Below are 25,913 nucleotides of genomic sequence, written 5' to 3'. Positions count from 1 at the left end.
AAGTGACAACGGACTACAATTCAGGAGCCGATGCTTTAATGACTTTACTAAAAAGTATGGGTTCAAACATATAACCTCAAGACCTCTCTACCTACAGTCAAATGGGTTAGCAGAGAAAGGAGTGCAAATTGTGAAGCGTATTTTGAAAAAAGCTGCAGAAAAAGCAGAAGATCCTTAGCTGGCTATTCTGAAATACCGAGCATCACCGCTGGAGAATGGTCTTTCACCAGCAGAAATGCTGATGAACCGGAAGCTAAGAACCAGACTTCCATCAGCAAAACATCAGATGAAAAGGAGTGCATTAAGCACACATGATGAGAGACAGACTGAACTGTACAAGAGAACAGCTAAGCCTCTGTGACCGACTCGCACAGGAGGGTAAGATGTGAGTGGCAGTGGGGAGCGTTGGCTAAGGTGGGCAAAGAGACAACGCCCAGATCATATGAAGTCGTCACAGAAAATGGGAACACAATGAGGCGAAAGAGATGTCACTTACTGAAAGTGCCACAGAAAGAAACCAAGGTCATGGACAGTAAGGCAAAAACATGACAATCCCAAATCAGACAGAATAATAGAAAAATGGCAGACAAACAGAAGAGTCCTGAGACAGACAGACAACAAACAGTGATGTAACACAGGGTCAAGGTTCAAAAAGTCGAATTAGAACATACATGAACATAATAAAGGAGGAGGCCATTCGGCCCATCAAGCTCGTTTAGGGAGAACTTAACTAATAGCTCAGAGTTGTTTACATCTTATCTAGCTCAGATTTAAAGGAATCCAGGGTTTTAGCTTGCGCTACATTAGTAGGAAGACTATTCCATACTCTAACTCAGTGGTTCCCAAACTGGGGGGTGCAGAGGTATTGCGGGGGAGCGCACCAATGGAATAGCCTCAGGGGCAAAATAATCTCTTCACAGACTGGACGATTAAACAAATAAAAGAGCGCAACATTACAGTAACTAACAATATATAAAACACTACCTTACGTGTACTATTAGAGCATTTATGCAACTCTTTGAGTGCCCCCTTGTTGCTTTGAAAAAGAATGAAGAAATAGGCGTAACTCAAAGTAATTTTAATCATTTTTATTAGAGGAAAGTAAAACGTAACTGTTAAAGCAGTCATATCTGGTTTAGTTTACGTGGACTTAACTGTCTATTAAAAAACCACCAGTAGTTTAAAGTGTAATGTAACACATTAATACTGTGGATCAACACACATTATTTATCACTGGCTACCAAGAAGAATTAAAAATACATGAGGAAAATCATGAATTTAAAGATGAATGGATGTATGTTTGCTTTCATAGCCTCTACAGTTGGCTTCCCTGTATATTTAATATGCACTGAGAAGCAATCAAACAACAAGCAGTCAAATGTCCTTTGTCATATCTTGCGTGTATTTAATGTTTATATTTCAGATATAGAGATTCGGGTGTAAAGTCTGAAACAGTGGCAAGCACAGCACTGTGCGACGAATTATACAAATGTGTATAACTTCAAACCTATCTACCAAGTCACTCTGGTATGAAGCGTTTTAATTGCAGTTAGCTAGGGAAGACTCTCCACATGCACTTGAGAGAAAAGAAGAGTGTGAACTGGATAAAGTTTAAGAAATTGCTGCGATACCCTTAAAAAACACAGATCTTTGAAGTGCATTCATTGGGAATAAATGAAGCGGCCATGGATAAAACCATTAATACAAGCAAAGGATAAATCCTGCTTGGGATCAACATTTTACCTGTCCTGATGCTAACAGAACAGCGACAAAAGTTATAGTTACGTGATGTATAGAAATATAACCAGACAACAATACAGTAGGGTGCAAGATTTTATTGAATGCACATTTTAAGTAGAGTGCATTTTATTTGAGCACATGGCAGCCACAGTTCCTCTTCCTGCGCAGGGTTACGGGGATATTAATATCCCAGAAGAGCAGCACAACATAGGCTGCAAAAAGGCTGCGACAGGAGGACTTCATTTGGGGCTGCCCTTGGTCTGGTGGTAGGAGACTCTTAGGTTGAACATGGAACCCATTTCTTGAAATTCTGTGGTGAACAGAGCCAGCACCAACCATCAGACTAGTGTTACCTGAAGCATAATAACTCCTAATGCATCCAGCACCATTTTAACTCCTTAAAACTAAGCCCAGTACCTTGATGAGCATCTTGGGTATCCTGAGGAGGGATTTGATAAAAGTGCTGACCCTCCTATGTCTGCTGCCCAATCTAATTTTTGGGGCCTGGGCGTCTCCCTCACAGTCTGCATCACCTGAAAACAATAATGCAGGATGAGTACAGGCCTTTGTACCACCTTCCTTTAACTTCTTCTTGAGCTTTGGCCATGGGCATATGCTAATCACTCTGTTGAAAGGTGTGCGATCCGCAGGTGATACAGTACCTGTCTCGGCTGCTGTAGCTGGACTGCAGAAATCGTCAGGGACAGCAGGGGTGCATATTTCCTGACCATGAGGTGGGTTGCGGTCCAGGTGGAGAAAATACAAAATGATGTTTCTCCGCAAAGACTCCACAGACTCCTTGAGCTTCTTGTCGGCAATGTCAGCCGCCGGTTCAACAATGAAGCACCTTGATTTGCTTCTGTGTACGGTGAAGCTGAAATTAGTAGTTTTAAAAAATACCTCCACGCGCCAGACTGCCTTCATTTGGTTGCACATTTTAATGCTTAATTGATTGTTAAAGAGAGAGAACTGAATGGGTCTTGCTATGGTGCTGCAAAAGGTCGTTCTGAGACTCGGGAACTGCGCCTCAGAATTTATACGTGGCTATTGCCTACGTAGTCTTAGAACGCCTTCGTCACAATCGTCTCCATGGAAATGGAATTCAGCGGGACAGCGTCACGTGTGGCAAATGCAGCCAATGACATACCTAGTTGTGACAGCGATGGCTTGCCTAGGGGAAGTTTAACATAATAACATTTCCATCCTCACAATGACTTTCTTTGCGGTCCGAATCGATCCAATAACAAGGTTTCCTGTACCGATGCTGATAATCTGTGCCGGCCAGACAACCCTGCGACAAAAATCGGCCACGGACTGACGATGAGGTGAAATTTGACGATTTGGGTGAGGGGGGTTGCCGGCAGATTAATCATTACTTCCCCTAGACTGGGAATGGGAAGCAAATAATATCCAAAGGGGAGCAGCGGAACCGGGAATCATAATATATTTATAAATACGGTGGAAACTGCATATAGTGATCAGTCGCATATATAGCTCAAAAAGCAATTGGGACAAAATCATTACTGTACAAATTCTGTTTAAATAATTCGCGTATAATAATCAAGTAGTCCGCTTACAGTGTTTGTTTTAAGCGTGATAACAAATTAAAACTGGTATTTTATTTTATTTTTTACTTTACTTTGATCGCCCTACTAGTACTTTACCTTGCGGTAGCCCATCTGCTTCTGACTATAGATACCCGAAGCTAATGCGGTGTGCACAGAAAACATGACAGGACAGTCATTTTCTCTCAGTGACAAATATAGGCTCATTAAAGCTTATGATAAGCTGCCAAAAACAAGCCACCGAGATGCAGCAGCGAAACTACAATAAGCCCTTTGAGGCAACGTAGCGTCGTGAAAATGCGCTGTTAATAAAATTGAATATTGAATATTTATGTACAGTGATACTGTATTGTATTAATATAGCCTATTTGAATAATACACAGTTCAGTAATTTAATTTATACAGCACTGTAATTTGAAAATTGTTCGAAATAGCTAGCCTATACTGTACTTTGAAATTATTCATAAAATTAAGTAAATAGCGAAGCTGTCCGTTTTATTGCCTTATGTCCATGAAATAAATATACAAATCTCAATTACATGGGTCTCTGCCTGAGACATAAAGGAGAAGAAAAAAAAATCATGATAAATATTGGTGATCGAATGGAAGCGGTCACCTGATTAGCGCGTGACGTGTGGGTAACGGCCGGCGACAGTCAGTTTAAAACATGGAGTCAGAGAAAACGGCGTTGCAACGTAAAGTCGGAGTATATATGATCCCTGCGTGACTTTTAAGGATCTGTTGGGCAAGTCCGCAACTTTAAAGACGTTTGTAAGATGGAGTAGAGTGCGATGGAGTACCAACTCCCTACGCTGCTTGTAATACGTGCAAAGTCATAGTCAAATATGCACCTGACTCCGGGACAATTAGCATGTCGAGACACACTTGTAGCAGCAGATCGCTTGGTAATGAAGTGCAGCGAGAAGTTCCAGAAATTGTGAAGATCAGGCTCAGGAACACGATGGCTCGCATGTGGAGGCAAGATTTGAGACCTTTTGTTTTTATAGAAGGACAAGAATTCATCGACGTGGCGAAGGACTTGCTTCTCATCGGTGCGACTTGCATTGAGATCGAAGGAGTCTTAGCACGGAGTGTTTCTCGCCATCTCGAGAAGGATTATGAAAAAATAAAGAAATTTGTAATAGAACGGCTCCAACAGGTATGCCTGCTTTCAATATATCTCGGCTACGTGTTGTAATTGTTATGCTGGTATAATGAAGTACACGTACTAGATTTGGAGTAGGCTTCACTCTAGTACTCTGTCAGCTTTTAACAGTGCTGGACCAATTATATGAATAACTGAACAGAATAGTGATGGGCCACACTTTGCTTATTAGTAGTTTATTTTAGTCAAACGCAGATTATATACACTTCTCGCACAAACGCGCGTTTTGTCCTAATGTCTTCTTGAATCAGTGTGCACACGTGCGATCCTGCCCTATTCTGTTCTGTCTTCCGAAGTAAACATGCCTTCAATATATTCTGGTTAATGTGTTGTGTGACCAGTTTGCCGCAAGGAGCCCTCGAGCCACGCGGGAAGCTCCTTGCTGGGAGTCGGGCTGTGGAAACTAAGGGTGCGTTCGACTTGGCCTTAGGTCTGTCTGCAGCTGACGTGACGTGGAGCGAGATCTGCCGGCGGCTGCAGGGGTGGAGTATAAACTGACTGCAGCCAAGTCGGACAACTTCTACTCCTAATCTGCGAGAGCTGACTACAATGGCAGCACTGCCAGAAGATAACGATGAAACAAATAAAGCAGCGCAACACTGCAGTAACTAACAATAAATAAACCAGTAACTTACGTGTACTATTAGAGCATTTATGTCATTTATTTAAACTTTATTTTACCAGGTAAATTAACTGAAAACCAGTTCTCACTGCTTTAGGTGATATTCGGGAGAAATAGCAGATAAAGCATCGGAACTTCCTGGGATACCAACGTCATTCGTGTAATTAAACTCTTCAGCCAATAAGGGCAAAGTTCTGTCGTCATGGAGGCGGTTCCAGTTTGTGCAGCCGACTGAGAGGCGCTGCTCGATCTGTGTTGATGACTGGATGGCAAGACGTATTCAGTCAGTGGTACATATGGATCGAAATGGTAACATACTTGGACTGGAGGATTTTTATGCTAAATATGATACTGTTTGTTCTAAGGAGTTATATAACAAAATTATAATGAATATACCAGTAGCCCTTATTCAGGCAATTGGAAAAGATCCATTCCTACTTCTCTCCATGGATCTCGAGGTTTTTCCTGTGGCCTCATGGGCTCCTTTGGCCGTCGATATCTGTAGCGCTGGCAAGTCTCACAGTGTTGTACATAAGCTTCAATGTCCTTGTGCATGCCCGGCCAGTATAACACCCCGTGCACGTCTTTTGCACTTTTCTACACCCAAATGTCCTTCATGAACTAATCTGACCATTTGTGATGTCATGGACGTGGGTATGACTATTTTTGTGCCTTTTAAGGTTTGTATAAGATGATCTTTATTTAAAACAGGGGGGGACTTTCGGTCGATAGGGGGATGTGAAAGGAACAAGGTAGAGGAGCTCCCGCTAACTTTTTCAAAGTCCCCACTCCTCAATCTTTCAATCCATAACTAAAGTGTTATATTTTGCTCGGTTTCATTTTTTTCTTCTTTTTTTTTCTCGTTTTTTGTTTTTTAATTGCGCTTAAATGACCTCAAAACGCGTCAAAGCGGGGGAAAAGGAGGACGCGACACCTGGCTTAAATATGGCGGCCATCACCTTGCTTTTAGAGCAGCACAGAGAAACGCTAGCGACCGAGTTCAGAACGTCTTTTAGTTCAATGGAAACTAAACTCGACGAAGTTCGGTCTGCAGTGCAAGACCATGGGCAACGGCTCGGGTCTCTGGAGCTTGTCTCGGAGGATCTAAGCCAGCGTTTTAAAGAACTAGAGAATGTTTGCTCCGGCCTCAGCGACAGCAATACTAAACTACTGGCCAAAGTTACCGATTTGGAGAGCCGAAGCAGACGACAAAACCTGCGCATCTTGGGGCTGGCGGAGTCTGTCGAAGGTGGGCGTCCTACAGAGTTTTTTGCGGGTCTACTGTGCGACGTTTTTGGAAATGGTACGCTACCCACCCCGCCGGAGATTGATAGAGCCCATCGGTCACCTGTAGCAAAGCCGGATCCAGGACGGAGACCACGGCCTGTTATCATCCGCCTCCATCGCTATCAGACAAAGGATACTCTGATCCGAGAAGCCCGACGGAGGGGGAAGCTCGAGTACCATGGTCAGCAGATCCGCATCGTGGAGGACTATTGCCCGGAGGTTTTGGGTCAACGCGTAGAATACAGAGAAGTGATGGCCGAGTTGTATAAACGCGGACTCAAACCTGCCTCGTTGTACCCTGCACGACTCCGCATCACCCTTCTCAACGGTGACAGGAAGTGGCTACGCTCGGTCGCCGAGGCGAGGAAATTTGTGGATGGCCTACCTACTACGTTGGAATCTTCGTGAACGTCTGCTTGGATCGTATTAAACTGAATATTACTACCTTCTTCGTGTTTGCCTTTATGGTACAGAATTTGGATGTCTATGGCGGACTCGCTCAGATTGCTGTGGTAGCTACCACGTTTATCCGCATGGTAGTTACGTGAGTACTTTGCCTGAATTTATTTACTTTTTTTTTCTTTCTTTCTCCCTGTTGTTTTCGGATTGTGCAAGGACGCTTATAGGCAGTCTTGAACCTAATGGTTTGTATTTCTGTTATTTTGGTACATTGTTAATATACTTTGCCAATTTTCAGCAGTATGTAAACTTGGTAATATATTTTGCGTTGGTTTTGTTATGGATATGTTTTTTCAAGAAGTTCATAGTTAACCTTGGAGTGTATTTGAGTACCCAAAATTTATTTGGGAGCTGGAGATTTTTTGAGTGAGACAGGAAGAGTTTCTTTGTGAGGGTACACAATAGGTGTCTTGGTGAGCTTGCTGCTAGTTTTTTTGGCAGCTTTCCTGTTGATGGGTAGGGGGGTGGGTAGTGGGTGCGGGGGGGGGGGGGGGGGGAGACATCCTCTAGTGCCAGTCAAATCTCAGGAGATCGTTTTGGTTATGTCAGGACTATTTTGTTATCCATATCTGGAACCTTGTCTTTCAATGTACATGTTAACCTGCTTTTTTAAGATGGAGAATGGGTAGTCATTTAAACTTGGTGAGTTGAAATGTCAAGGGTTTAAACCACCCCGTTAAAAGAAGGAAGGTGTTCTCACACCTCAAACAGTATAAAGCAGCAGTTGCTTTTTTACAAGAAACACACATTCGAGGATCTGATAACTCTCGTCTTATGTCCCGGTGGTGGGGTCAACATTTTCATTCTACTTTTCAGGCTAAGGCTAGAGGTGTCTCAATTCTTATCAGCCAAAACATTCCCTTTGAGAAACATAATGTAATCTCGGATGACAATGGTCGGTATGTTTTTGTTTCAGGAAAACTATATAACACCAAAGTAATACTGGCCAATGTATATGCCCCCAATGCTGATAATGTAGATTTTTTTGAGCGTGTTTTCTCTCTACTACCGGATCTGAGCTCATACTCTCTCATACTTGGCAGTGATTTTAACTGTTGGCTGGATCCTGTGCTAGATCGATCTTCTGCTAACCCTGTTACAATTAGTAAATCTGCTTCATTTATTCAGTCCTTTTTATCTAATTATGGTGTCTCTGATGTATGGCGTTTTCTCCATCCTAATGATAGAGGGTACTCGTTCTTCTCACAGGTCCACCGTACTTATTCTAGGATTGATTATTTCCTAATTGATAGTCAGTTGATCTCACTAGTTCTCTCTTGTGATTACCGGGGCATAGTAATATCTGATCATGCCCCTGTTGTGTTATCCATGACCTTTCCCGATGTCTCCCAATACAAGAGACATTGGCGTTTTAACTCAACTCTCCTGACAGATAAGAACTTTTTGAAATTCATGGCAGAGCAAATAATATTCTTTTACCAAACAAATTCTACACCTGGGATCTCCACCCTGGTAATATGGGATACGTTAAAAGCCTACCTTATGGGACAAATTATTTCTTATACCGTTAACCTGAAGAAAAAGGCACATGCAGAGCGGCTTGAGTTGGCCAGTCAAATTAAAGAAATAGATCAGCTTTATGCTAAGTTCAAAAATCCTCAGCTGTATGATAAACGAGTGGAGCTCCAGGCTAAATTTGGCCTCCTCTCGACATATTCAATTGAACGCCAGCTTTTGAGGAGTAAGAGTTCGTTTTATATTCATAGTGATAAATCGGGCAAGATGCTAGCCAACCAGCTGAAAGGTGTCCAGGCAAAACGGCATATCACAAAAATTCGATTGGATAATGGTAACATCACTTCTGACTATTCTAAAATTAATGATACTTTCCGGACTTTCTACTCTCAACTCTATACTTCTGAAGCTCCACAAGATGGTACTCTGATGGAGAATTTTTTAAACTCTTTGAATATTCCTATGCTTTCCTCTGACAATAGGATGAGATTAGATGAACCTATTTCACAGGAGGAAATAGAGGCAGCCATTTCTTCTCTGCAGTCTGGTAAATCCCCAGGATCTGACGGTTTTCCTGTTGAATTTTTTAAAGCATTTTCATCGCTGCTATCACCTCAATTATGTTTAGTTTTGACTGATTCCCTTATGTGTGGTAAACTGCCTTCATCTTTTAATGAGGCATGCATCACCCTTGTCCCAAAAAAAGGTAAAGATCCTGTTGAATGTTCGTCATATAGGCCAATTTCCTTGTTAAATGTTGACGTTAAAATTTTAGCCAAAGTTTTAGCCCGCAGGCTGGAAAATATTATACCCTCTATATCTGAGGATCAAACCGGCTTTATAAAAAATCATTATTCCTATTTTAATATCCGTCGTTTATTTGATATATTATATTCCCCTTCCGGTCAGACTCCTGAATGTATCCTCTGTCTAGATGCAGAAAAGGCATTTGAATATTTATTTGCAACTTTAGAAAAATTCAATTTTGGATCTAAATTTATCTCTTGGATAAAGCTATTATATCTGTGCCCGTACGCTTCTGTTCTTACTAATTCACAACAGTCACAACCCTTTAATCTTCAACGGGGAACACGTCAAGGGTGCCCCTTAAGTCCATTGCTTTTTGATCTGGCTATAGAGCCACTTGCTATTGCACTTCGAAGCTGTGGGGATGTTTCAGGTATCTGGAGGAGAGGAGTTGAGCATAAAGTATCCCTGTACGCAGACGACTTGTTGATTTATGTGTCAAACCCGAGAATATCTCTGCCTTCCATGATTTCAATATTTACTCAATTTGGTAGTTTTTCAGGATATAAATTGAACTTGCACAAAAGTCAGTTGTTCCCTGTGGATGGAGCACCAATTTCTGAATATTCTAATTTCCCATTTAAATTGGCACAGGACCAATGTACTTACCTGGGTATAACAGTTACAAGGAAGCACAAATGGCTCTTTTAAAGAAAATTTTCTTACGCTATTGAATCATACAAAACAGTCCTTGACACAATGGTCCCCTCTTTCTGTATCTTTAGTGGGGAGAATTAATTCCGTTAAAATGAACGTACTACCTAAATTTTTGTATCTGTTCCAGTCAATACCTACCTTTATTCCTAAATCTTTTTTTGTTTCTTTAGATTCAGATATATCCTCTTATATATGGAGAGGAAGGCATCCCCGTTTGAATAAAGCTCATCTCCAGAAATCTAGGCGTTATGGGGGCCTGGCTTTGCCTAATTTCCGTTATTACTATTGGGCAGCTAATATACGCTGTATTGTGTTTTGGTTCTATTCCCAAAACAAAGATAATTGTCCATCCTGGGTGTCATTGGAATTGAATTCAGCTAAAGAATCTTCTGTTTTGGCACTTCTTGGATCCTCACTTCCTTTAGCCCGAAACAAGTCAATTGATAATCCGGTTGTCTGGCGTACTGTGAGAGTATGGGCTCAGATGAGAAAACACTTCAATTTAACTGGTTTTTCTCTTTTGAGTCCAATTTTATCAAATCATCTTTTTCAGCCCTCTTTATCCGACCCTGTATTTTATGATTGGCATAGAAAGGGAATTGTGTGTTTTAATGATTTGTTTTTCAACAATAGCTTCGCATCTTTTACTCAACTTTCTGATAAATTTGATCTCCCAAATACTCATTTTTTTAGATATCTGCAGATTAGACACTTTCTCAAATCTCTAATTCGGACTTTCCCTGAGTCACCAGTTATGAATGCAGCTGATATGTTTCTTACTTTGCAACCAACGCGCAAAGGGTTAATATCCGTTATTTATGACAAACTGGCTGGTATGAAATGTCCTTCTATTAATAGAATCAAAACTGCTTGGGAACAGGATTTTAACGTGTCATTGAGTGAGGACACTTGGGACTCAATATTTAAGTTGGTTAATTCAACATCTTTATGTGCCCGCCATTGTCTTTTACAGTTTAAAATTGTGCACAGAGTTCATATGTCCAAAGTCAAACTATCGCGTATTTACCCGAATGTGGATCCCCGCTGTGACAAATGTGGAAATGAGGATGCTTCGCTTATTCACATGTACTGGTCGTGTCCTAGTCTTGAAGAATACTGGAGGGGGATATTTCAAACCCTGTCCTTAGTCCTCAAACAGCCTATACACCCCGACCCTTTGATCGCGCTCTTTGGCCTCAGTGATGCTGATACATGTCTGACCCCGGTGAAACGCCGGACACTATCCTTTGCTTCCCTTCTAGCCAGACGTGCAGTCTTACTCAGATGGAAAGGTGCTGCTCCACCCACCCATGCTCAATGGATGATGGACCTTATGTCCTGTTTAAGCCTCGAAAAGATACGCTACTCGATTAGTGATACCAGCAAAGAATTTCAGAAGTTATGGGGGCCCTTCCTGGAGTATTTTTCAAGTCTTCGGTCTCAGACTCCGTCTATTAGTAATACCCAGTAAGGTTCCAGAAACAATATTGTCGTCGTGTTCTTTTTAATTAATCAATCTGGCAAGAGGATGGGGTTATTATGTGGTAAGGTTTTTGGGTTTAGAGTTGCAGACCTTGTTATCATTACTGTTTTTTGAATATGTCTAAATTATCATTTTTTCCTATAATACTCTACTGCAATGTTATCTGATTTCTTCATGCAACCCTTTCAGAATTGACGTATTTAGTGAGGTCATATTTAGTGAGGTCTTTTGAAATAACGTGTGTGCTTTTTGTTTTGTTGCTGGTGTCTTTTTCATGTTTTAAAATCAATAAAAATATCTTTGAGAAAACAGGGGTGGCCAATGTTATCCGCAAAGGGCCAATGTGTATGCGGGTTTTCGCTGAAACTCCCTAATTAGATTACTAATTAGAGGACTGATTGGCTGAAGAGTCCTCACACCTGGGTTTGAACAGCAGACCTACAGGTTATCACAAAAAACCTGCATACACACCGGCCCTTTGCAGATAAGATTGGCCACCCCTGATTTAAAACAACAAAAGGGGAGATGTATTGATATGTAATGTGCTATGTGTAGTTCCACCACTAGTGGGCAGTGTGACATTTGGTTATAAGCCTGCTAATAGTAACGTGTGTAATGGCAGTTTCTTCAAGTAAAGGTTCCAACTATGCAGCACTGGTGTATGTGTCTCGTCAATACATCTGATCATCCAACTATATAGCCTAGTAGTTGGCCATTACTAGAAATAGCATAGGAATCCATGGACAGTATTTTTTTTAGCAGGCAAAAAAAAAATCGGACCAAGATGGGACAGGAATCATTCGTTTTGGGATTGCGCGGTACAGGATTTTAAACGTTATTTTGCATGGGATCGGGACGGTACAGGAATTTTTCGTGGCAGGGGAATGGTACCAGAGTGAAAATCCACTCCCGAGTCACCCTCTGGCCTAGACCAACCCGAGGCTCCTGAGCAGTATTCGGCTCTTTGAGTGCCCCCTTGTTGCTTTGAAAAAGAATGAAGAAATAGGCGTAACTCAAAGTAATTTTAATCATTTTTATTAGAGGAAAGTAAAACGTAACTGTTAAAGCAGTCATATCTGGTTTAGTTTACGTGGACTTAACTGTCTATTAAAAAACCACCAGTAGTTTAAAGTGTGATGTAACACATTAATACTGTGGATCAACACACATTATTTATCACTGGCTACCAAGAAGAATTAAAAATACATGAGGAAAATCATGAATTTAAAGATGAATGGATGTATGTTTGCTTTCATAGCCTCTACAGTTGGCTTCCCTGTATATTTAATATGCACTGAGAAGCAATCAAACAACAAGCAGTCAAATGTCCTTTGTCATATCTTGCGTGTATTTAATGTTTATATTTCAGATATAGAGATTCGGGTGTAAAGTCTGAAACAGTGGCAAGCACAGCACTGTGCGACGAATTATACAAATGTGTATAACTTCAAACCTATCTACCAACTCACTCTGGTATGAAGCGTTTTAATTGCAGTTAGCTAGGGAAGACTCTCCACATGCACTTGAGAGAAAAGAAGAGTGTGAACTGGATAAAGTTTAAGAAATTGCTGCGATACCCTTAAAAAACACAGATCTTTGAAGTGCATTCATTGGGAATAAATGAAGCGGCCATGGATAAAACCATTAATACAAGCAAAGGATAAATCCTGCTTGGGATCAACATTTTACCTGTCCTGATGCTAACAGAACAGCGACAAAAGTTATAGTTACGTGATGTATAGAAATATAACCAGACAACAATACAGTAGGGTGCAAGATTTTATTGAATGCACATTTTAAGTAGAGTGCATTTTATTTGAGCACATGGCAGCCACAGTTCCTCTTCCTGCGCAGGGTTACGGGGATATTAATATCCCAGAAGAGCAGCACAACATAGGCTGCAAAAAGGCTGCGACAGGAGGACTTCATTTGGGGCTGCCCTTGGTCTGGTGGTAGGAGACTCTTAGGTTGAACATGGAACCCATTTCTTGAAATTCTGTGGTGAACAGAGCCAGCACCAACCATCAGACTAGTGTTACCTGAAGCATAATAACTCCTAATGCATCCAGCACCATTTTAACTCCTTAAAACTAAGCCCAGTACCTTGATGAGCATCTTGGGTATCCTGAGGAGGGATTTGATAAAAGTGCTGACCCTCCTATGTCTGCTGCCCAATCTAATTTTTGGGGCCTGGGCGTCTCCCTCACAGTCTGCATCACCTGAAAACAATAATGCAGGATGAGTACAGGCCTTTGTACCACCTTCCTTTAACTTCTTCTTGAGCTTTGGCCATGGGCATATGCTAATCACTCTGTTGAAAGGTGTGCGATCCGCAGGTGATACAGTACCTGTCTCGGCTGCTGTAGCTGGACTGCAGAAATCGTCAGGGACAGCAGGGGTGCATATTTCCTGACCATGAGGTGGGTTGCGGTCCAGGTGGAGAAAATACAAAATGATGTTTCTCCGCAAAGACTCCACAGACTCCTTGAGCTTCTTGTCGGCAATGTCAGCCGCCGGTTCAACAATGAAGCACCTTGATTTGCTTCTGTGTACGGTGAAGCTGAAATTAGTAGTTTTAAAAAATACCTCCACGCGCCAGACTGCCTTCATTTGGTTGCACATTTTAATGCTTAATTGATTGTTAAAGAGAGAGAACTGAATGGGTCTTGCTATGGTGCTGCAAAAGGTCGTTCTGAGACTCGGGAACTGCGCCTCAGAATTTATACGTGGCTATTGCCTACGTAGTCTTAGAACGCCTTCGTCACAATCGTCTCCATGGAAATGGAATTCAGCGGGACAGCGTCACGTGTGGCAAATGCAGCCAATGACATACCTAGTTGTGACAGCGATGGCTTGCCTAGGGGAAGTTTAACATAATAACATTTCCATCCTCACAATGACTTTCTTTGCGGTCCGAATCGATCCAATAACAAGGTTTCCTGTACCGATGCTGATAATCTGTGCCGGCCAGACAACCCTGCGACAAAAATCGGCCACGGACTGACGATGAGGTGAAATTTGACGATTTGGGTGAGGGGGGTTGCCGGCAGATTAATCATTACTTCCCCTAGACTGGGGATGGGAAGCAAATAATATCCAAAGGGGAGCAGCGGAACCGGGAATCATAATATATTTATAAATACGGTGGAAACTGCATATAGTGATCAGTCGCATATATAGCTCAAAAAGCAATTGGGACAAAATCATTACTGTACAAATTCTGTTTAAATAATTCGCGTATAATAATCAAGTAGTCCGCTTACAGTGTTTGTTTTAAGCGTGATAACAAATTAAAACTGGTATTTTATTTTATTTTTTACTTTACTTTGATCGCCCTACTAGTACTTTACCTTGCGGTAGCCCATCTGCTTCTGACTATAGATACCCGAAGCTAATGCGGTGTGCACAGAAAACATGACAGGACAGTCATTTTCTCTCAGTGACAAATATAGGCTCATTAAAGCTTATGATAAGCTGCCAAAAACAAGCCACCGAGATGCAGCAGCGAAACTACAATAAGCCCTTTGAGGCAACGTAGCGTCGTGAAAATGCGCTGTTAATAAAATTGAATATTGAATATTTATGTACAGTGATACTGTATTGTATTAATATAGCCTATTTGAATAATACACAGTTCAGTAATTTAATTTATACAGCACTGTAATTTGAAAATTGTTCGAAATAGCTAGCCTATACTGTACTTTGAAATTATTCATAAAATTAAGTAAATAGCGAAGCTGTCCGTTTTATTGCCTTATGTCCATGAAATAAATATACAAATCTCAATTACATGGGTCTCTGCCTGAGACATAAAGGAGAAGAAAAAAAAATCATGATAAATATTGGTGATCGAATGGAAGCGGTCACCTGATTAGCGCGTGACGTGTGGGTAACGGCCGGCGACAGTCAGTTTAAAACATGGAGTCAGAGAAAACGGCGTTGCAACGTAAAGTCGGAGTATATATGATCCCTGCGTGACTTTTAAGGATCTGTTGGGCAAGTCCGCAACTTTAAAGACGTTTGTAAGATGGAGTAGAGTGCGATGGAGTACCAACTCCCTACGCTGCTTGTAATACGTGCAAAGTCATAGTCAAATATGCACCTGACTCCGGGACAATTAGCATGTCGAGACACACTTGTAGCAGCAGATCGCTTGGTAATGAAGTGCAGCGAGAAGTTCCAGAAATTGTGAAGATCAGGCTCAGGAACACGATGGCTCGCATGTGGAGGCAAGATTTGAGACCTTTTGTTTTTATAGAAGGACAAGAATTCATCGACGTGGCGAAGGACTTGCTTCTCATCGGTGCGACTTGCATTGAGATCGAAGGAGTCTTAGCACGGAGTGTTTCTCGCCATCTCGAGAAGGATTATGAAAAAATAAAGAAATTTGTAATAGAACGGCTCCAACAGGTATGCCTGCTTTCAATATATCTCGGCTACGTGTTGTAATTGTTATGCTGGTATAATGAAGTACACGTACTAGATTTGGAGTAGGCTTCACTCTAGTACTCTGTCAGCTTTTAACAGTGCTGGACCAATTATATGAATAACTGAACAGAATAGTGATGGGCCACACTTTGCTTATTAGTAGTTTATTTTAGTCAAACGCAGATTATATACACTTCTCGCACAAACGCGCGTTTTGTCCTAATGTCTTCTTGAATCAGTGTGCACACGTGCGATCCTGCCCTATTCTGTTCTGTCTTCCGAAGTAAACATGCCTTCAATATATTCTGGTTAATGTGTTGTGTGACCAGTTTGCCGCAAGGAGCCCTCGAGCCACGCGGGAAGCTCCTTGCTGGGAGTCGGGCTGTGGAAACTAAGGGTGCGTTCGACTTGGCCTTAGGTCTGTCTGCAGCTGACGTGACGTGGAGCGAGATCTGCCGGCGGCTGCAGGGGTGGAGTATAAACTGACTGCAGCCAAGTCGGACAACTTCTACTCCTAATCTGCGAGAGCTGACTACAATGGCAGCACTGCCAGAAGATAACGATGAAACAAATAAAGCAGCGCAACACTGCAGTAACTAACAATAAATAAACCAGTAACTTACGTGTACTATTAGAGCATTTATGTCATTTATTTAAACTTTATTTTACCAGGTAAATTAACTGAAAACCAGTTCTCACTGCTTTAGGTGATATTCGGGAGAAATAGCAGATAAAGCATCGGAACTTCCTGGGATACCAACGTCATTCGTGTAATTAAACTCTTCAGCCAATAAGGGCAAAGTTCTGTCGTCATGGAGGCGGTTCCAGTTTGTGCAGCCGACTGAGAGGCGCTGCTCGATCTGTGTTGATGACTGGATGGCAAGACGTATTCAGTCAGTGGTACATATGGATCGAAATGGTAACATACTTGGACTGGAGGATTTTTATGCTAAATATGATACTGTTTGTTCTAAGGAGTTATATAACAAAATTATAATGAATATACCAGTAGCCCTTATTCAGGCAATTGGAAAAGATCCATTCCTACTTCTCTCCATGGATCTCGAGGTTTTTCCTGTGGCCTCATGGGCTCCTTTGGCCGTCGATATCTGTAGCGCTGGCAAGTCTCACAGTGTTGTACATAAGCTTCAATGTCCTTGTGCATGCCCGGCCAGTATAACACCCCGTGCACGTCTTTTGCACTTTTCTACACCCAAATGTCCTTCATGAACTAATCTGACCATTTGTGATGTCATGGACGTGGGTATGACTATTTTTGTGCCTTTTAAGGTTTGTATAAGATGATCTTTATTTAAAACAGGGGGGGACTTTCGGTCGATAGGGGGATGTGAAAGGAACAAGGTAGAGGAGCTCCCGCTAACTTTTTCAAAGTCCCCACTCCTCAATCTTTCAATCCATAACTAAAGTGTTATATTTTGCTCGGTTTCATTTTTTTCTTCTTTTTTTTTCTCGTTTTTTGTTTTTTAATTGCGCTTAAATGACCTCAAAACGCGTCAAAGCGGGGGAAAAGGAGGACGCGACACCTGGCTTAAATATGGCGGCCATCACCTTGCTTTTAGAGCAGCACAGAGAAACGCTAGCGACCGAGTTCAGAACGTCTTTTAGTTCAATGGAAACTAAACTCGACGAAGTTCGGTCTGCAGTGCAAGACCATGGGCAACGGCTCGGGTCTCTGGAGCTTGTCTCGGAGGATCTAAGCCAGCGTTTTAAAGAACTAGAGAATGTTTGCTCCGGCCTCAGCGACAGCAATACTAAACTACTGGCCAAAGTTACCGATTTGGAGAGCCGAAGCAGACGACAAAACCTGCGCATCTTGGGGCTGGCGGAGTCTGTCGAAGGTGGGCGTCCTACAGAGTTTTTTGCGGGTCTACTGTGCGACGTTTTTGGAAATGGTACGCTACCCACCCCGCCGGAGATTGATAGAGCCCATCGGTCACCTGTAGCAAAGCCGGATCCAGGACGGAGACCACGGCCTGTTATCATCCGCCTCCATCGCTATCAGACAAAGGATACTCTGATCCGAGAAGCCCGACGGAGGGGGAAGCTCGAGTACCATGGTCAGCAGATCCGCATCGTGGAGGACTATTGCCCGGAGGTTTTGGGTCAACGCGTAGAATACAGAGAAGTGATGGCCGAGTTGTATAAACGCGGACTCAAACCTGCCTCGTTGTACCCTGCACGACTCCGCATCACCCTTCTCAACGGTGACAGGAAGTGGCTACGCTCGGTCGCCGAGGCGAGGAAATTTGTGGATGGCCTACCTACTACGTTGGAATCTTCGTGAACGTCTGCTTGGATCGTATTAAACTGAATATTACTACCTTCTTCGTGTTTGCCTTTATGGTACAGAATTTGGATGTCTATGGCGGACTCGCTCAGATTGCTGTGGTAGCTACCACGTTTATCCGCATGGTAGTTACGTGAGTACTTTGCCTGAATTTATTTACTTTTTTTTTCTTTCTTTCTCCCTGTTGTTTTCGGATTGTGCAAGGACGCTTATAGGCAGTCTTGAACCTAATGGTTTGTATTTCTGTTATTTTGGTACATTGTTAATATACTTTGCCAATTTTCAGCAGTATGTAAACTTGGTAATATATTTTGCGTTGGTTTTGTTATGGATATGTTTTTTCAAGAAGTTCATAGTTAACCTTGGAGTGTATTTGAGTACCCAAAATTTATTTGGGAGCTGGAGATTTTTTGAGTGAGACAGGAAGAGTTTCTTTGTGAGGGTACACAATAGGTGTCTTGGTGAGCTTGCTGCTAGTTTTTTTGGCAGCTTTCCTGTTGATGGGTAGGGGGGTGGGTAGTGGGTGCGGGGGGGGGGGGGGGGGGGGGAGACATCCTCTAGTGCCAGTCAAATCTCAGGAGATCGTTTTGGTTATGTCAGGACTATTTTGTTATCCATATCTGGAACCTTGTCTTTCAATGTACATGTTAACCTGCTTTTTTAAGATGGAGAATGGGTAGTCATTTAAACTTGGTGAGTTGAAATGTCAAGGGTTTAAACCACCCCGTTAAAAGAAGGAAGGTGTTCTCACACCTCAAACAGTATAAAGCAGCAGTTGCTTTTTTACAAGAAACACACATTCGAGGATCTGATAACTCTCGTCTTATGTCCCGGTGGTGGGGTCAACATTTTCATTCTACTTTTCAGGCTAAGGCTAGAGGTGTCTCAATTCTTATCAGCCAAAACATTCCCTTTGAGAAACATAATGTAATCTCGGATGACAATGGTCGGTATGTTTTTGTTTCAGGAAAACTATATAACACCAAAGTAATACTGGCCAATGTATATGCCCCCAATGCTGATAATGTAGATTTTTTTGAGCGTGTTTTCTCTCTACTACCGGATCTGAGCTCATACTCTCTCATACTTGGCAGTGATTTTAACTGTTGGCTGGATCCTGTGCTAGATCGATCTTCTGCTAACCCTGTTACAATTAGTAAATCTGCTTCATTTATTCAGTCCTTTTTATCTAATTATGGTGTCTCTGATGTATGGCGTTTTCTCCATCCTAATGATAGAGGGTACTCGTTCTTCTCACAGGTCCACCGTACTTATTCTAGGATTGATTATTTCCTAATTGATAGTCAGTTGATCTCACTAGTTCTCTCTTGTGATTACCGGGGCATAGTAATATCTGATCATGCCCCTGTTGTGTTATCCATGACCTTTCCCGATGTCTCCCAATACAAGAGACATTGGCGTTTTAACTCAACTCTCCTGACAGATAAGAACTTTTTGAAATTCATGGCAGAGCAAATAATATTCTTTTACCAAACAAATTCTACACCTGGGATCTCCACCCTGGTAATATGGGATACGTTAAAAGCCTACCTTATGGGACAAATTATTTCTTATACCGTTAACCTGAAGAAAAAGGCACATGCAGAGCGGCTTGAGTTGGCCAGTCAAATTAAAGAAATAGATCAGCTTTATGCTAAGTTCAAAAATCCTCAGCTGTATGATAAACGAGTGGAGCTCCAGGCTAAATTTGGCCTCCTCTCGACATATTCAATTGAACGCCAGCTTTTGAGGAGTAAGAGTTCGTTTTATATTCATAGTGATAAATCGGGCAAGATGCTAGCCAACCAGCTGAAAGGTGTCCAGGCAAAACGGCATATCACAAAAATTCGATTGGATAATGGTAACATCACTTCTGACTATTCTAAAATTAATGATACTTTCCGGACTTTCTACTCTCAACTCTATACTTCTGAAGCTCCACAAGATGGTACTCTGATGGAGAATTTTTTAAACTCTTTGAATATTCCTATGCTTTCCTCTGACAATAGGATGAGATTAGATGAACCTATTTCACAGGAGGAAATAGAGGCAGCCATTTCTTCTCTGCAGTCTGGTAAATCCCCAGGATCTGACGGTTTTCCTGTTGAATTTTTTAAAGCATTTTCATCGCTGCTATCACCTCAATTATGTTTAGTTTTGACTGATTCCCTTATGTGTGGTAAACTGCCTTCATCTTTTAATGAGGCATGCATCACCCTTGTCCCAAAAAAAGGTAAAGATCCTGTTGAATGTTCGTCATATAGGCCAATTTCCTTGTTAAATGTTGACGTTAAAATTTTAGCCAAAGTTTTAGCCCGCAGGCTGGAAAATATTATACCCTCTATATCTGAGGATCAAACCGGCTTTATAAAAAATCATTATTCCTATTTTAATATCCGTCGTTTATTTGATATATTATATTCCCCTTCCGGTCAGACTCCTGAATGTATCCTCTGTCTAGATGCAGAAAAGGCATTTGAATATTTATTTGCAACTTTAGAAAAATTCAATTTTGGATCTAAATTTATCTCTTGGATAAAGCTATTATATCTGTGCCCGTACGCTTCTGTTCTTACTAATTCACAACAGTCACAACCCTTTAATCTTCAACGGGGAACACGTCAAGGGTGCCCCTTAAGTCCATTGCTTTTTGATCTGGCTATAGAGCCACTTGCTATTGCACTTCGAAGCTGTGGGGATGTTTCAGGTATCTGGAGGAGAGGAGTTGAGCATAAAGTATCCCTGTACGCAGACGACTTGTTGATTTATGTGTCAAACCCGAGAATATCTCTGCCTTCCATGATTTCAATATTTACTCAATTTGGTAGTTTTTCAGGATATAAATTGAACTTGCACAAAAGTCAGTTGTTCCCTGTGGATGGAGCACCAATTTCTGAATATTCTAATTTCCCATTTAAATTGGCACAGGACCAATGTACTTACCTGGGTATAACAGTTACAAGGAAGCACAAATGGCTCTTTTAAAGAAAATTTTCTTACGCTATTGAATCATACAAAACAGTCCTTGACACAATGGTCCCCTCTTTCTGTATCTTTAGTGGGGAGAATTAATTCCGTTAAAATGAACGTACTACCTAAATTTTTGTATCTGTTCCAGTCAATACCTACCTTTATTCCTAAATCTTTTTTTGTTTCTTTAGATTCAGATATATCCTCTTATATATGGAGAGGAAGGCATCCCCGTTTGAATAAAGCTCATCTCCAGAAATCTAGGCGTTATGGGGGCCTGGCTTTGCCTAATTTCCGTTATTACTATTGGGCAGCTAATATACGCTGTATTGTGTTTTGGTTCTATTCCCAAAACAAAGATAATTGTCCATCCTGGGTGTCATTGGAATTGAATTCAGCTAAAGAATCTTCTGTTTTGGCACTTCTTGGATCCTCACTTCCTTTAGCCCGAAACAAGTCAATTGATAATCCGGTTGTCTGGCGTACTGTGAGAGTATGGGCTCAGATGAGAAAACACTTCAATTTAACTGGTTTTTCTCTTTTGAGTCCAATTTTATCAAATCATCTTTTTCAGCCCTCTTTATCCGACCCTGTATTTTATGATTGGCATAGAAAGGGAATTGTGTGTTTTAATGATTTGTTTTTCAACAATAGCTTCGCATCTTTTACTCAACTTTCTGATAAATTTGATCTCCCAAATACTCATTTTTTTAGATATCTGCAGATTAGACACTTTCTCAAATCTCTAATTCGGACTTTCCCTGAGTCACCAGTTATGAATGCAGCTGATATGTTTCTTACTTTGCAACCAACGCGCAAAGGGTTAATATCCGTTATTTATGACAAACTGGCTGGTATGAAATGTCCTTCTATTAATAGAATCAAAACTGCTTGGGAACAGGATTTTAACGTGTCATTGAGTGAGGACACTTGGGACTCAATATTTAAGTTGGTTAATTCAACATCTTTATGTGCCCGCCATTGTCTTTTACAGTTTAAAATTGTGCACAGAGTTCATATGTCCAAAGTCAAACTATCGCGTATTTACCCGAATGTGGATCCCCGCTGTGACAAATGTGGAAATGAGGATGCTTCGCTTATTCACATGTACTGGTCGTGTCCTAGTCTTGAAGAATACTGGAGGGGGATATTTCAAACCCTGTCCTTAGTCCTCAAACAGCCTATACACCCCGACCCTTTGATCGCGCTCTTTGGCCTCAGTGATGCTGATACATGTCTGACCCCGGTGAAACGCCGGACACTATCCTTTGCTTCCCTTCTAGCCAGACGTGCAGTCTTACTCAGATGGAAAGGTGCTGCTCCACCCACCCATGCTCAATGGATGATGGACCTTATGTCCTGTTTAAGCCTCGAAAAGATACGCTACTCGATTAGTGATACCAGCAAAGAATTTCAGAAGTTATGGGGGCCCTTCCTGGAGTATTTTTCAAGTCTTCGGTCTCAGACTCCGTCTATTAGTAATACCCAGTAAGGTTCCAGAAACAATATTGTCGTCGTGTTCTTTTTAATTAATCAATCTGGCAAGAGGATGGGGTTATTATGTGGTAAGGTTTTTGGGTTTAGAGTTGCAGACCTTGTTATCATTACTGTTTTTTGAATATGTCTAAATTATCATTTTTTCCTATAATACTCTACTGCAATGTTATCTGATTTCTTCATGCAACCCTTTCAGAATTGACGTATTTAGTGAGGTCATATTTAGTGAGGTCTTTTGAAATAACGTGTGTGCTTTTTGTTTTGTTGCTGGTGTCTTTTTCATGTTTTAAAATCAATAAAAATATCTTTGAGAAAACAGGGGTGGCCAATGTTATCCGCAAAGGGCCAATGTGTATGCGGGTTTTCGCTGAAACTCCCTAATTAGATTACTAATTAGAGGACTGATTGGCTGAAGAGTCCTCACACCTGGGTTTGAACAGCAGACCTACAGGTTATCACAAAAAACCTGCATACACACCGGCCCTTTGCGGATAAGATTGGCCACCCCTGATTTAAAACAACAAAAGGGGAGATGTATTGATATGTAATGTGCTATGTGTAGTTCCACCACTAGTGGGCAGTGTGACATTTGGTTATAAGCCTGCTAATAGTAACGTGTGTAATGGCAGTTTCTTCAAGTAAAGGTTCCAACTATGCAGCACTGGTGTATGTGTCTCGTCAATACATCTGATCATCCAACTATATAGCCTAGTAGTTGGCCATTACTAGAAATAGCATAGGAATCCATGGACAGTATTTTTTTTAGCAGGCAAAAAAAAAATCGGACCAAGATGGGACAGGAATCATTCGTTTTGGGATTGCGCGGTACAGGATTTTAAACGTTATTTTGCATGGGATCGGGACGGTACAGGAATTTTTCGTGGCAGGGGAATGGTACCAGAGTGAAAATCCACTCCCGAGTCACCCTCTGGCCTAGACCAACCCGAGGCTCCTGAGCAGTATTCGGCTCTTTGAGTGCCCCCTTGTTGCTTTGAAAAAGAATGAAGAAATAGGCGTAACTCAAAGTAATTTTAATCATTTTTATTAGAGGAAAGTAAAACGTAACTGTTAAAGCAGTCATATCTGGTTTAGTTTACGTGGACTTAACTGTCTATTAAAAAACCACCAGTAGTTTAAAGTGTGATGTAACACATTAATACTGTGGATCAACACACATTATTTATCACTGGCTACCAAGAAGAATTAAAAATACATGAGGAAAATCATGAATTTAAAGATGAATGGATGTATGTTTGCTTTCATAGCCTCTACAGTTGGCTTCCCTGTATATTTAATATGCACTGAGAAGCAATCAAACAACAAGCAGTCAAATGTCCTTTGTCATATCTTGCGTGTATTTAATGTTTATATTTCAGATATAGAGATTCGGGTGTAAAGTCTGAAACAGTGGCAAGCACAGCACTGTGCGACGAATTATACAAATGTGTATAACTTCAAACCTATCTACCAACTCACTCTGGTATGAAGCGTTTTAATTGCAGTTAGCTAGGGAAGACTCTCCACATGCACTTGAGAGAAAAGAAGAGTGTGAACTGGATAAAGTTTAAGAAATTGCTGCGATACCCTTAAAAAACACAGATCTTTGAAGTGCATTCATTGGGAATAAATGAAGCGGCCATGGATAAAACCATTAATACAAGCAAAGGATAAATCCTGCTTGGGATCAACATTTTACCTGTCCTGATGCTAACAGAACAGCGACAAAAGTTATAGTTACGTGATGTATAGAAATATAACCAGACAACAATACAGTAGGGTGCAAGATTTTATTGAATGCACATTTTAAGTAGAGTGCATTTTATTTGAGCACATGGCAGCCACAGTTCCTCTTCCTGCGCAGGGTTACGGGGATATTAATATCCCAGAAGAGCAGCACAACATAGGCTGCAAAAAGGCTGCGACAGGAGGACTTCATTTGGGGCTGCCCTTGGTCTGGTGGTAGGAGACTCTTAGGTTGAACATGGAACCCATTTCTTGAAATTCTGTGGTGAACAGAGCCAGCACCAACCATCAGACTAGTGTTACCTGAAGCATAATAACTCCTAATGCATCCAGCACCATTTTAACTCCTTAAAACTAAGCCCAGTACCTTGATGAGCATCTTGGGTATCCTGAGGAGGGATTTGATAAAAGTGCTGACCCTCCTATGTCTGCTGCCCAATCTAATTTTTGGGGCCTGGGCGTCTCCCTCACAGTCTGCATCACCTGAAAACAATAATGCAGGATGAGTACAGGCCTTTGTACCACCTTCCTTTAACTTCTTCTTGAGCTTTGGCCATGGGCATATGCTAATCACTCTGTTGAAAGGTGTGCGATCCGCAGGTGATACAGTACCTGTCTCGGCTGCTGTAGCTGGACTGCAGAAATCGTCAGGGACAGCAGGGGTGCATATTTCCTGACCATGAGGTGGGTTGCGGTCCAGGTGGAGAAAATACAAAATGATGTTTCTCCGCAAAGACTCCACAGACTCCTTGAGCTTCTTGTCGGCAATGTCAGCCGCCGGTTCAACAATGAAGCACCTTGATTTGCTTCTGTGTACGGTGAAGCTGAAATTAGTAGTTTTAAAAAATACCTCCACGCGCCAGACTGCCTTCATTTGGTTGCACATTTTAATGCTTAATTGATTGTTAAAGAGAGAGAACTGAATGGGTCTTGCTATGGTGCTGCAAAAGGTCGTTCTGAGACTCGGGAACTGCGCCTCAGAATTTATACGTGGCTATTGCCTACGTAGTCTTAGAACGCCTTCGTCACAATCGTCTCCATGGAAATGGAATTCAGCGGGACAGCGTCACGTGTGGCAAATGCAGCCAATGACATACCTAGTTGTGACAGCGATGGCTTGCCTAGGGGAAGTTTAACATAATAACATTTCCATCCTCACAATGACTTTCTTTGCGGTCCGAATCGATCCAATAACAAGGTTTCCTGTACCGATGCTGATAATCTGTGCCGGCCAGACAACCCTGCGACAAAAATCGGCCACGGACTGACGATGAGGTGAAATTTGACGATTTGGGTGAGGGGGGTTGCCGGCAGATTAATCATTACTTCCCCTAGACTGGGGATGGGAAGCAAATAATATCCAAAGGGGAGCAGCGGAACCGGGAATCATAATATATTTATAAATACGGTGGAAACTGCATATAGTGATCAGTCGCATATATAGCTCAAAAAGCAATTGGGACAAAATCATTACTGTACAAATTCTGTTTAAATAATTCGCGTATAATAATCAAGTAGTCCGCTTACAGTGTTTGTTTTAAGCGTGATAACAAATTAAAACTGGTATTTTATTTTATTTTTTACTTTACTTTGATCGCCCTACTAGTACTTTACCTTGCGGTAGCCCATCTGCTTCTGACTATAGATACCCGAAGCTAATGCGGTGTGCACAGAAAACATGACAGGACAGTCATTTTCTCTCAGTG

The 25,913-nt window shown here is 41.6% G+C and overlaps 3 long non-coding RNA genes across 3 annotated transcripts; all 3 read right to left on the bottom strand.

Annotated features, from left to right (window-relative positions):
- Positions 1-1,820: 1,820 nt before the first annotated feature.
- LOC140590871 (uncharacterized) lies at positions 1,821-3,082 on the bottom strand. Its single transcript, XR_011991744.1, has 3 exons — positions 2,403-3,082; positions 2,158-2,273; positions 1,821-2,050 (listed from the first exon to the last, which is right to left on the bottom strand). It is a non-coding gene; the product is annotated as an uncharacterized lncRNA (long non-coding RNA).
- A 9,945-nt stretch (positions 3,083-13,027) lies between these two features.
- LOC140590870 (uncharacterized) lies at positions 13,028-13,748 on the bottom strand. The gene is made up of 3 exons (XR_011991743.1): positions 13,610-13,748; positions 13,365-13,480; positions 13,028-13,257 (listed from the first exon to the last, which is right to left on the bottom strand). It is a non-coding gene; the product is annotated as an uncharacterized lncRNA (long non-coding RNA).
- Positions 13,749-24,237: 10,489 nt separating this feature from the next.
- LOC140590982 (uncharacterized) lies at positions 24,238-25,677 on the bottom strand. Its single transcript, XR_011991867.1, has 3 exons — positions 24,820-25,677; positions 24,575-24,690; positions 24,238-24,467 (listed from the first exon to the last, which is right to left on the bottom strand). It is a non-coding gene; the product is annotated as an uncharacterized lncRNA (long non-coding RNA).
- Between the last annotated feature and the right edge of the window lie 236 nt (positions 25,678-25,913).

Source organism: Paramormyrops kingsleyae, chromosome 5, assembly GCF_048594095.1.
Source record: "Paramormyrops kingsleyae isolate MSU_618 chromosome 5, PKINGS_0.4, whole genome shotgun sequence".
Taxonomy (NCBI): Eukaryota; Metazoa; Chordata; class Actinopteri; order Osteoglossiformes; family Mormyridae; genus Paramormyrops; species Paramormyrops kingsleyae.
Note: the sequence above shows the minus strand (reverse complement) of the source record. Positions and strands in the feature narration are given on the sequence as shown.